Source organism: Berghia stephanieae, chromosome 12 (genome assembly GCF_034508935.2).
Source record: "Berghia stephanieae isolate SIO BIC M18660-M18661 chromosome 12, UCSD_Bste_1.3, whole genome shotgun sequence".
Classification (NCBI taxonomy): Eukaryota; Metazoa; Mollusca; class Gastropoda; order Nudibranchia; family Aeolidiidae; genus Berghia; species Berghia stephanieae.
In genome coordinates this window covers 39,950,222-39,963,825 of record NC_088371.1, presented here as the reverse complement: position 1 = coordinate 39,963,825, position 13,604 = coordinate 39,950,222, and positions in this window count along the sequence as shown.

The window sequence follows — 13,604 nt, the reverse complement described above, 5'->3', positions numbered from 1 at the left end:
TTTTATATAATTATTTCCAATTTTTACTTTCAAAAAATGTAAATATTAATTTATTAATTTATTTGTTTTGCAATCTTTTCAATTTTCAATTTATAGTGACAGTTTTAACTATTTTACAGTGTTGAAATTATTCATATTTTAAAGCTCGGCTCTGGTTATGGAGCTGCTCCTTTTTTATATATACATCCTATTTCCATTGTATTTTTATCTTATTGTGTAAATTATAACACGTCTGTACAAAAAAAATTTCCTTTTTGGGATGCAATAAAGTATTATTATTATTATTATTATTATTATTATTATTATTATTATTATTATTATTATTATTATTATTATTATTATTATTATTATTATTATTATTATTATTATTATTATTATATCTTAACTATTCAATATTTCAAAAGACTTTCAAATGTTATCGTTCATGTACTGTCACAACCTTCTGACACCCTATTCCTTTCCTCCAATCACAAGAAGAGACAGGGACAGTTAGAGATGAATCAAGCAAGCAATTCACTACTACTGCTGTTTATGTTTTGTGTAAGTTCCAAAGCATTTCATTGGTGTATTGTCATGACCTTTTGATGAACCCTCCATTCCTCCTCCAATTGCCTGAAGGGACATGACCACTAAGCGAATCCAGCTCTTCACTGCTACTGTTGCTATCGTCGTCTGGGAATTGCAATGCGTTGGTTTCAGACTCATTCACGTGAATGTCGTACTCCTGATCAGAGATGTGACACTCCCCCTCAATGAATTGGGCAAATCTGGAGAAAGAACAATAAAATCCAGGTTCAAATATAAATTTTTAGCAGACCTGCTAAATTGAAATGTTTTTTTTAATTCGTAGTTTCTAGGATGTAAAAGTAGTTGTCGCTATAGAGATCAACAATTTACCATCATGAGGATTAAATAACACTTCAAGATCCTGTAACTCTCTCCTTACCGTCCATTTTCCAAATTGTCCCCAAAACTTCACACCCAACCTATACAAAGATAGATTTTTTTCACTCAAACACAAAAGCTGTTAGTTCTTGCTATACATATTATTTTCTGCTAAACAAACTCTTCAACACAGTGTTAAGATACTTTAACATTAATTTTTGTTCAAATATTATGATGTACAAAAGAAATCAGAATGAGAAAAATGTTGGCTGCATCGTAACGAATGCGACGGTTTTCAGGAGAGTGTTAAATGACTTAGAGGTGCTCAGGAAGTTCTGAAAATGGATTCAGTAATCTGACGTCACGCAGCCCGGCAACGGCGGCCATCTTGGTTCTAAACAAAGAAAATCATTACTTTTTATTCTTCATGCTGGTTAGAACTTTTCATTCCCTTTTGATCAGAATGTGTAAAAGTCAAAACATGATCAAATTTATGTGGTTTTTTTTTCCCCTGGAAACATTTTTATGCTCGCCGGAGAAATATTTCATACGGGCGTCCGCCATTGTTCCGATGGTTTAGAGCCAGTGTTACTACGTTACCATGCGTCATTAGGAAGGAAGTGACGTTACGACTGTTGAATCCTATTGAAGGCAAAATTCCGTAATTCTACGACTAGTTTGTAGAACTAGGCAGGTGGGTATTTAGGATGACAAGAAAGGTTTAGTTTCCATTTTTGGATATCACAATCTAGTTTTCTCAGGGGTGCCAAATGACTTTTGGAAAATGTGACCCCTCATCTCAAAACGGTATTAAGTCGGGATGATCAAGATGCTGAAAATGGAATTTGTAGCCAGAAATATCATGTTTAAGTTGAGTGTATATGCTTTATAGAGGAGAAGGAATATCATATTTAAGAGTGCTAAATACCAACAGTTCAAATTTTTTACCAGTTTAACTATAATTTGACTTTGTAACAACTGGTCCATCCCGACTTAATACCGTTTTGAGATGAGGTGTCACAAATAATCTACAAATGAGTGAAAGCACCGCATCCCAACTAAAACTAACCTTTTTGATGAACAAACAAAACAAAATTTCAGTGCAGATCGCTTTCACGCAAATATCGTTTATATTTGATAGTATCAAAAATGTGTTTGGAGATGGCTGATATCTTTCAGATCCCTGAAGCAAATCACGCATATCCAAAAAAAAAAATCTCTCTTGTGTTTCACTCTCTCACTCTATCTTTTCCTCTCTCAACCTCTCTCTTGCTGTCCAACCAATTTCATGTTGTTTCAAAAATGTACTTTTAAATAATAAACTGTTTTTTCACATTTGTATTGAAATCGTATTTCCTCTATCAAATACGACAAAAATGTCACATTAATAATTCTTATTTCATTGATTCTTTAATCAAATATCAAAAACTCTTCAATAAGTGAGCAATTTCATAAAATCGCCAGCACTTTTTGTGTGGTTTTATCAATCTAAGGACATCTTACATAATAATAAATAACTACAAAAGTAACAGTTGTATTTTTCAAAAATTTGTAAGCACATTATTAAATATTTTTTCAAAGCTCGTGCCAAATTCTATTTCTCAAATCAAATTTTTAATGCCCGTACCTAAGGAGTTATCTTTGCTAACTGATTCACTGTGCGTGAAAAAGGTGCCCCAAATTCAAGTTCCATTTCCTCAAAACTTGGTTTTTACACTCTCCCTACTTCTTCAATCGGTCATATCTCGACAATGAATAATAAGAATTTTATCAATTGGGTATCAAATTTTTAGGCATAAAAGAAGCTTTGATTGGGTACCGAAAACCCGACTTAATACAGTTTCGAGGCAGGGGGGGGGGGGGGGGGGGGGGGGGGGGAGGTGTTCCCAAATACCAAACATAGAACATTTTGGGCTTCAAAACCCTTCTTCAGCTTGTTATTAGTTGTTGGCTGAAGAAGGGTTTTCAGTCCGAATCGTTCCATGTTTTGCATTTCGTTCTCCTTTTATGAAGCTGATATATTCATTCTAGTAGCTTAGCTTTGTCTGACTTGTTGTCACTGCCGTCAAGAAGACTACTTACTTACTTACTTATCCGAACCAGCGACCACCTGAGCTCTAGCCCTTCGGTCTTGTGCCATGACGTAGAAGTTAGACGTCTTTTGTAGGTGTTCCAGGTGACTATAAAGTGTGTTACTGATGCTTGGATTTGGTGGGAGGAATGTGCATCTCAGGTCTTCAAGAGGTTGACATTCAAGCAAGTGGTGTGTTACTGTTTCATTGGTCAAGAAGACTACAAAACTACTTACTTGTTAGGGCTAGCCAAACAACTGATAGTCTTCCACGCAGACTACAAAACTACTTACTTGTTAGGGCTAGCCAAACAACTGATCATCTTCCATACAGACTACAAAACTACTTACTTGTTAGGGCTAGCCAAACAACTGATCATCTTCCATGCAGACTACAAAACTACTTACTTGTTAGGGCTAGCCAAACAACGGATCGTCTTCCACACAGACTACAAAACTACTTACTTGTTAGGGCTAGCCAAACAACTGATCATCTTCCATGCAGACTACAAAACTACTTACTTGTTAGGGCTAGCCAAACAACTGATAGTCTTCCATGCAGACTACAAAACTACTTACTTGTTAGGGCTAGCCAAACAACTGATAGTCTTCCACGCAGACTACAAAACTACTTACTTGTTAGGGCTAGCCAAACAACTGATCATCTTCCACGCAGACTACAAAACTACTTACTTGTTAGGGCTAGCCAAACAACTGATAATCTTCCATGCAGACTACAAAACTACTTACTTGTTAGGGCTAGCCAAACAACTGATCATCTTCCATGCAGACTACAAAACTACTTACTTGTTAGGGCTAGCCAAACAACTGATCATCTTCCACGCAGACTACAAAACTACTTACTTGTTAGGGCTAGCCAAACAACTGATAGTCTTCCACGCAGACTACAAAACTACTTACTTGTTAGGGCTAGCCAAACAACTGATAGTCTTCCACGCAGACTACAAAACTACTTACTTGTTAGGGCTAGCCAAACAACTGATAGTCTTCCATGCAGACTACAAAACTACTTACTTGTTAGGGCTAGCCAAACAACTGATAGTCTTCCATGCAGACTACAAAACTACTTACTTGTTAGGGCTAGCCAAACAACTGATCATCTTCCACACAGACTACAAAATTACTTACTTGTTAGGGCTAGCCAAACAACTGATAGTCTTCCACGCAGACTACAAAACTACTTACTTGTTAGGGCTAGCCAAACAACTGATCGTCTTCCATGCAGACTACAAAACTACTTACTTGTTAGGGCTAGCCAAAAACGGATCATCTTCCACACAACTACAAAACTATTTACTTGTTAGGCTAGCCAAACAACTGATAGTCTTCATGCAGACTACAAAACTACTTACTTGTTAGGGCTAGCCAAACAACTGATAGTCTTCCATGCAGACTACAAAACTACTTACTTGTTAGGGCTAGCCAAACAACTGATAGTCTTCCAGCAGACTACAAAACTACTTATTGTTAGGGTAGCCAAACAACTGATATCTTCCATGCAGACTACAAAACTACTTACTTGTTAGGGCTAGCCAAACAACTGATCATCTTCCACCAGACTACAAAACTATTACTTGTTAGGGCTAGCCAAACAACTGATCATCTTCCAGCGACTACAAAACTACTTACTGTTAGGGCTAACCAAACAACGGATAGTCTTCCATGCAGACTACAAAACTACTTACTTGTTAGGGCTAGCCAAACAATGATATCTTCCATGCAGACTACAAAACTACTTACTTGTTAGGCTAGCCAAACAACGATATCTTCCACGATACAAAACTATTACTTTTAGGGCAGCAAACACTGATTCTTCCATGAGATACAAAACTTATTGTTGGCTAGCCAAACAATGATATCTCATGCAGACAAAAACTATTATTGTTAGGGTGCAAACAACGATTTTCAGCGACTACAAAACTATTACTTGTTAGGTAGCAAACAATGATGTCTTCCACAGACTACAAACTTTACTTGTTAGGGCTAGCCACACGATTCTTCCAGCAGAACAAACTTACTTGTTGGCTACCAAACAAGGATATCCACACATCAGACTACAAATACTACTGTTAGGGCTAGCCAAACAATGTATCTTCCATCAGACACAAACTACTTATGTTATCTCCAAACAACTTAGTTCCATGCAGACTACAAAACTACTTATTGTTAGGGTCAAACAAGATAGTCTTCCAGCGATACAAACTACTTCTTGTTAGGCTAGCAAACAACGGATATTTCCAGCAGATAAAAACTACTTACTTGTAGTAGCAAACACTGAGTCTTCCAAGACTACAAACTATATTGTAGGGCTAGCCAACATGATATCTTCCTGCGATACAAAACTTACTTGTTAGGCTACCAAAGTAGTCTTCATGCAGATACAAACTATTACTTGTTGGGCTAGCAAACAACTGATATTTCCATGCAGACTAAACTACTTACTGTTAGGCTGCCAAACAATGATCATCTTCCACGACTACAACACTTACTTGTTAGGGCTAGCCAAAGTATTCAGCGATACAAACTACTTCTTGTTAGGGTAGCCAAACAACTGAACTTCAGAGACTACAATATTACTTAGGGTAGCAAAAAGTCTCTTCCATGCAGACTACAATACTTACTTGTTAGGGTAGCCAACAACTGAAGTCTTCCACAGATACAACTACTTTGTTAGGGTAGCCAAACAACGATCATTCAGCAGATACAAATACTATTGTTAGGGCTAGCAAACAATGATCATCTTCCATGCAGACTACAAATATTTGTTAGGGCTAGCAAACACTATATTTCCAAGATACAAACTACTTACTTGTTGGGTCCAAAAACTGTATTTCACGGATACAAATACTTTGTTAGGGTAGCAAACAAGATATCTTCCTGCAGACTACAACTACTTACTTGTTAGGGTACAAACACTGAATTCAAAGACTACAAAACTATTACTTGTTAGGGCTACAACAACGATCTCTTCCATGCAGATACAACTACTTACTTGTTAGGGCTAGCAACACGTGTCTCCAGCAGACTACAAACTACTTACTTGTTGGCTAGCCAAACAATGTATCTCCATGCGATACAAAACTACTACTTGTTAGGGTAGCCAAATGATCTTCCACGATACAAAACTACTTATTGTTGGGCTACCAACAACTGATATTTCAGCAGATAAACTACTTACTGTTAGGGCTAGCAACATATCTTCATCGATACAACCTTACTGTTAGGCTAGCCAACATGATCATCTTCCATGCAGATACAACTATTACTTTAGGGCAGCCAAACAAGGATATCTTCCAAGACTACAAAACTCTTACTTGTTAGGGCTAGCCAAACAACTGATAGTCTCCATCAGACTACAAAACTACTTACTTGTTAGGGCTAGCCAAACAACGATCATCTTCCATGCAGACTACAAAACTACTACTTGTTAGGGTACCAACAAGATATCTTCCATGCAGACTACAAAACTATTACTTGTTAGGGCTAGCCAAACAAATATCATTTCCATCAGACTACAAAACTACTTACTTGTTAGGGCTAGCCAAACAACTGATGTCTTCCAGCAGACTACAAAACTACTTACTTGTTAGGGTAGCCAAAACACTGATAGTCTTCCATGCAGACTACAAAACTACTTACTTGTTAGGGCTAGCCAAACAACTGATAGTCTTCCACGCAGACTACAAAACTACTTACTTGTTAGGGCTAGCCAAACAACTGATAGTCTTCCATGCAGACTACAAAACTACTTACTTGTTAGGGCTAGCCAAACAACTGATCATCTTCCACACAGACTACAAAACTATTTACTTGTTAGGGCTAGCCAAACAACTGATCATCTTCCATGCAGACTACAAAACTACTTACTTGTTAGGGCTAGCCAAACAACGGATAGTCTTCCATGCAGACTACAAAACTACTTACTGTTAGGCTAGCCAAACAACTGATCATCTTCCATGCAGACTACAAAACTACTTACTTGTTAGGGCTAGCCAAACAACTGATCATCTTCCACACAGACTACAAAACTACTTACTTGTTAGGGCTAGCCAAACAACTGATCATCTTCCATGCAGACTACAAAACTACTTACTTGTTAGGGCTAGCCAAACAACTGATCATCTTCCATGCAGACTACAAAACTACTTATTGTTAGGGCTAGCCAAAAACTGATCATCTTCCATGCAGACTACAAAACTACTTACTTGTTAGGGCGAGCCAAACAACGGATCATCTTCCATGCAGACTACAAAACTACTTACTTGTTAGGGCTAGCCAAACAACTGATAGTCTTCCACACAGACTACAAAACTACTTACTTGTTAGGGCTAGCCAAACAACGGATCATCTTCCATGCAGACTACAAAACTACTGACTTGTTAGGGCTAGCCTAACAACTGATCGTCTTCCATGCAGACTACAAAACTACTTACTTGTTAGGGCTAGCCAAACAACTGATAGTCTTCCACACAGACTACAAAACTACTTACTTGTTAGGGCTAGCCAAACAACTGATAGTCTTCCATGCAGACTACAAAACTACTTACTTTTAGGGCTAGCCAAACAAACTGATATCTTCACGCAGACTACAAAACTACTTACTTTAGGTTAGGCACAACAACGGATCATCTTCCATGCAGACTACAAAACTACTTACTTGTTAGGGCTAGCCAAACAACTGATAGTCTTCCACCAGACTACAAAACTACTTACTTGTTAGGGCTAGCCAAACAACTGATAGTCTTCCACGAGACTACAAAACTACTTACTTGTTAGGGCTAGCCAAACAACGATCATCTTCCATGCAGACTACAAAACTACTTTTGTTAGGGCTAGCAAACATGATAGTCTTCCACACGACTGACTAAAACTACTTACTTGTTAGGGCTAGCCAAACACGGATCATCTTCCATGCAGCTACAAAACACTACTTGTTAGGGCTAGCCAAACAACTGATCATCTTCATGCAGACTACAAAACTACTTACTTGTTAGGGCTAGCCAAACAACTGATCATCTTCCACACAGACTACAAAACTATTACTTGTTAGGGCTAGCAAACAACGGATCATCTTCCATGCAGACTACAAAACTACTTACTTGTTAGGCTAGCCAAACAACGATAGTCTCCATGCAGACTACAAAACTACTTACTTGTTAGGGCTAGCCAAACAACTGATAGTCTTCCATGCAGACTACAAAACTACTTACTTGTTAGGGCTAGCCAAACAACGGATAGTCTTCCATGCAGACTACAAAACTACTTACTGTTAGGGCTAGCCAAACAACTGATAGTCTTCCACACAGACTACAAACTACTTACTTGTTAGGGCTAGCCAAACAACTGATCATCTTCCATGCAGACTACAAAACTACTTACTTGTTAGGGCTAGCCAAACACTGATATCTTCCATGCAGACTACAAAACTACTTACTTGTTAGGGCTAGCCAAACAACTGATAGTCTTTCATGCAGACTACAAAACTAATTACTTGTTAGGGCTAGCCAAACAACTGATAGTCTTCCATGCAGACTACAAAACTACTTACTTGTTAGGGCTAGCCAAACAACTGATAGTCTTCCACGCAGACTACAAAACTACTTACTTGTTAGGGCTAGCCAAACAACGGATCATCTTCCATGCAGACTACAAAACTACTTACTTGTTCGGGCTAGCCAAACAACTGATAGTCTTCCATGCAGACTACAAAAATACTAACTTGTTAGGGCTAGCCAAACAACTGATAGTCTTTCACGCAGACTACAAAACTACTTACTTGTTAGGGCTAGCCAAACAACTGATAGTCTTCCATGCAGACTACAAAACTACTTACTTGTTAGGGCTAGCCAAACAACTGATCATCTTCCACACAGACTACAAAACTACTTACTTGTTAGGGCTAGCCAAACAACTGATCATCTTCCACACAGACTACAAAACTACTTACTTGTTAGGGCTAGCCAAACAACTGATCGTCTTCCACGCAGACTACAAAACTACTTACTTGTTAGGGCTAGCCAAACAACTGATCATCTTCCACGCAAACAACTGATCGTCTTCCACGCAGACTACAAAACTACTTACTTGTTAGGGCTAGCCAAACAACTGATAGTCTTCCATGCAGACTACAAAACTACTTACTTGTTAGGGCTAGCCAAACAACTGATCGTCTTCCATGCAGACTACAAAACTACTTACTTGTTAGGGCTAGCCAAACAACTGATAGTCTTCCATGCAGACTACAAAACTACTTACTTGTTAGGGCTAGCCAAACAACTGATAGTCTTCCATGAGACTACAAAACTACTTACTTGTTAGGGCTAGTCAACACAACGGATCATCTTCCATGCAGACTACAAAACTACTTACTTGTTAGGGCTAGCCAAACAACTGATCGTCTTCCACGCAGACTACAAAACTACTTACTTGTTAGGGCTAGCCAAACAACTGATCGTCTTCCACGCAGACTACAAAACTACTTACTTGTTAGGGCTAGCCAAACAACTGATCATCTTCCACGCAAACAACTGATCGTCTTCCACGCAGACTACAAAACTACTTACTTGTTAGGGCTAGCCAAACAACTGATCATCTTCCATGCAGACTACAAAACTACTTACTTGTTAGGGCTAGCCAAACAACTGATCGTCTTCCATGCAGACTACAAAACTACTTACTTGTTAGGGCTAGCCAAACAACTGATGTCTTCCATGCAGACTACAAAAACTACTTACTTGTTAGGGCTAGCCAAACAACGATCATCTTCCATGCAGACTACAAAACTACTTACTTGTTAGGGCTAGCCAAACAACTGATATCTTCCATGCAGACTACAAAACTACTTACTTGTTAGGGCTAGCCAAACAACTGATCAGTCTTCCACAGACTACAAAACTACTTACTTGTTAGGGCTAGCCAAACAACTGATCATCTTCCATGCAGACTACAAAACTACTTACTTGTTAGGGCTAGCCAAACAACTGATAGTCTTCCATGCAGACTACAAAACTACTTACTTGTTAGGGCTAGCCAAACAACTGATCATCTTCCAGCACACGAAACTACTAAAACTACTTACTTGTTAGGGCTAGCCAAACAACTGATATCTTCCATGCAGACTACAAAACTACTTACTTGTTAGGGCTAGCCAAACAACTGATCAGTCTTCCATGCAGACTACAAAACTACTTACTTGTTAGGGCTAGCCAAACAACTGATCATCTTCCATGCAGACTACAAAATACTTACTTGTTAGGGCTAGCCAAACAACTGATCATCTTCCATGCAGACTACAAAACTACTTACTTGTTAGGGCTAGCCAAACAACGTCATCTTCCATCAGACTACAAAACTACTTACTTGTTAGGGCTAGCCAAACAACTGATATCTTCCATGCAGACTACAAAACTACTTACTTGTTAGGGCTAGCCAAACAACTGATAGTCTTCCATGCAGACTACAAAACTACTACTTGTTAGGGCTAGCCAAACAACTGATCATCTTCCAGCAGACTACAAAACTATTTACTTGTTAGGGCTAGCCAAACAACTGATCATCTTCCATGCAGACTACAAAACAACTTACTTGTTAGGGCTAGCCAAACAACGGAAGTCTTCCATGCAGACTACAAAACTACTTACTTGTTAGGGCTAGCCAAACAACTGATAGTCTTCCATGCAGACTACAAAACTACTTACTTGTTAGGGCTAGCCAAACAACTGATCATCTTCCAGCAGACTACAAAACTACTTACTTGTTAGGGCTAGCCAAACAACTGATCATGTCTTCCATGCAGACTAACAAAACTACTTACTTGTTAGGGCTAGCCAAACAACTGATAGTCTTCCATGCAGACTACAAAACTACTTACTTGTTAGGGCTAGCCAAACAACTGATGTCTTCCATGCAGACTACAAAACTACTTACTTGTTAGGGCTAGCCAAACAACTGATAGTCTTCCAGCAGACTACAAAACTACTTACTTGTTAGGGCTAGCCAAACAACTGATCATCTTCCATGCAGACTACAAAACTACTTACTTGTTAGGGCTAGCCAAACAACTGATCATCTTCCATGCAGACTACAAAACTACTTACTTGTTAGGGCTAGCCAAACAACGATCATCTTCCATGCAGACTACAAAACTACTTACTTGTTAGGGCTAGCCAAACAACTGATCATCTTCCATGCAGACTACAAAACTACTTACTTGTTAGGGCTAGCCAAACAACTGATCATCTTCCATGCAGACTACAAAACTACTTACTTGTTAGGGCTAGCCAAACAACTGATCATCTTCCATGCAGACTACAAAACTACTTACTTGTTAGGGCTAGCCAAACAACTGATAGTCTTCCATGCAGACTACAAAACTACTTACTTGTTAGGGCTAGCCAAACAACTGATCATCTTCCATGCAGACTACAAAACTACTTACTTGTTAGGGCTAGCCAAACAACTGATCATCTTCCATGCAGACTACAAAACTACTTACTTGTTAGGGCTAGCCAAACAACTGATCATCTTCCATGCAGACTACAAAACTACTTACTTGTTAGGGCTAGCCAAACAACTGATAGTCTTCACAGCAGACTACAAACTACTTACTTGTTAGGCTAGCCAAACAACTGATCATCTTCCATGCAGACTACAAACTACTTACTTGTTGAGGCTAGCCAAACAACTGATCTTTCCATGCAGACTACAAAACTACTTACTTGTTAGGGCTAGCCAAACAACGGATCATCTTCCATGCAGACTACAAAACTACTTACTTGTTAGGGCTAGCCAAACAACTGATCAGTCTTCCATGCAGACTACAAAACTACTTACTTGTTAGGGCTAGCCAAACAACTGATCATCTTCCATGCAGACTACAAAACTACTTACTTGTTAGGGCTAGCCAAACAACTGATCATCTTCCATGCAGACTACAAAACTACTTACTTGTTAGGGCTAGCCAAACAACTGATAGTCTTCCATGCAGACTACAAAACTACTTACTTGTTAGGGCTAGCCAAACAACTGATCATCTTCCATGCAGACTACAAAACTACTTACTTGTTAGGGCTAGCCAAAACAACTGATTAGTCTTCCATGCAGACTACAAAACTACTTACTTGTTAGGGCTAGCCAAACAACGATCACTTCCAGCAGACTACAAAACTACTTACTTGTTAGGGCTAGCCAAAACGATATCTTCCATGCAGACTACAAAACTACTTACTTGTTAGGGCTAGCCAAACAACTGATCATCTTCCATGCAGACTACAAAACTACTTACTTGTTAGGGCTAAGCCAAAACACAACTGATAGTCTTCCATGCAGACTACAAAACTACTTACTTGTTAGGGCTAGCCAAACAACTGATCATCTTCCATGCAGACTACAAAACTACTTACTTGTTAGGGCTAGCCAAACAACGGATCATCTTCCATGCAGACTACAAAACTACTTACTTGTTAGGGCTAGCCAAACAACTGATAGTCTTCCATGCAGACTACAAAACTACTTACTTGTTAGGGCTAGCCAAACAACGATCATCTTCCATGCAGACTACAAAACTACTTACTTGTTAGGGCTAGCCAAACAACTGATGTCTTCCATGCAGACTACAAAACTACTTACTTGTTAGGGCTAGCCAAACAACGATATCTTCCATGCAGACTACAAAACTACTTACTTGTTAGGGCTAGCCAAACAACTGATATCTTCCATGCAGACTACAAAACTATTACTTGTTAGGGCTAGCCAAACAACTGATCATCTTCCACGCAGACTACAAAACTACTTACTTGTTAGGGCTAGCCAAACAACTGATCATCTTCCATGCAGACTACAAAACTACTTACTTGTTAGGCTAGCCAAACAACTGATAGTCTTCCACGCAGACTACAAAACTACTTACTTGTTAGGGCTAGCCAAACAACTGATCAGTCTTCCAGCAGACTACAAAACTACTTACTTGTTAGGGCTAGCCAAACACTGATATCTTCCATGCAACTACAAAACTACTTATTGTTAGGGCTAGCCAAACAACTGATCATCTTCCACGCAGACTACAAAACTACTTACTTGTTAGGGCTAGCCAAACAACTGATCATCTTCCACAGACTACAAAACTACTTACTTGTTAGGGCTAGCCAAACAACGAATCTTCCATGCAGACTACAAAACTACTTACTTGTTAGGGCTAGCCAAACAACTGATATCTTCCATGCAGACTACAAAACTACTTACTTGTTAGGGCTAGCCAAACAACTGATATCTTCCACGCAGACTACAAAACTACTTACTTGTTAGGGCTAGCCAAACAACTGATAGTCTTCCCATGCAGACTACAAAACTACTTACTTGTTAGGCTAGCCAAACAACGATATTCTTCCATGCAGACTACAAAACTACTTACTTGTTAGGGCTAGCCAAACAACGGATAGTCTTCCATGCAGACTACAAAACTACTTACTTGTTAGGGCTAGCCAACAACGATAGTCTTCCACAGACTACAAACTACTTACTTGTTAGGGCTAGCCAAACAACTGATATCTTCCATGCAGACTACAAAACTACTTACTTGTTAGGGCTAGCCAAACAACTGATATCTTCCAGCAGACTACAAAACTACTTA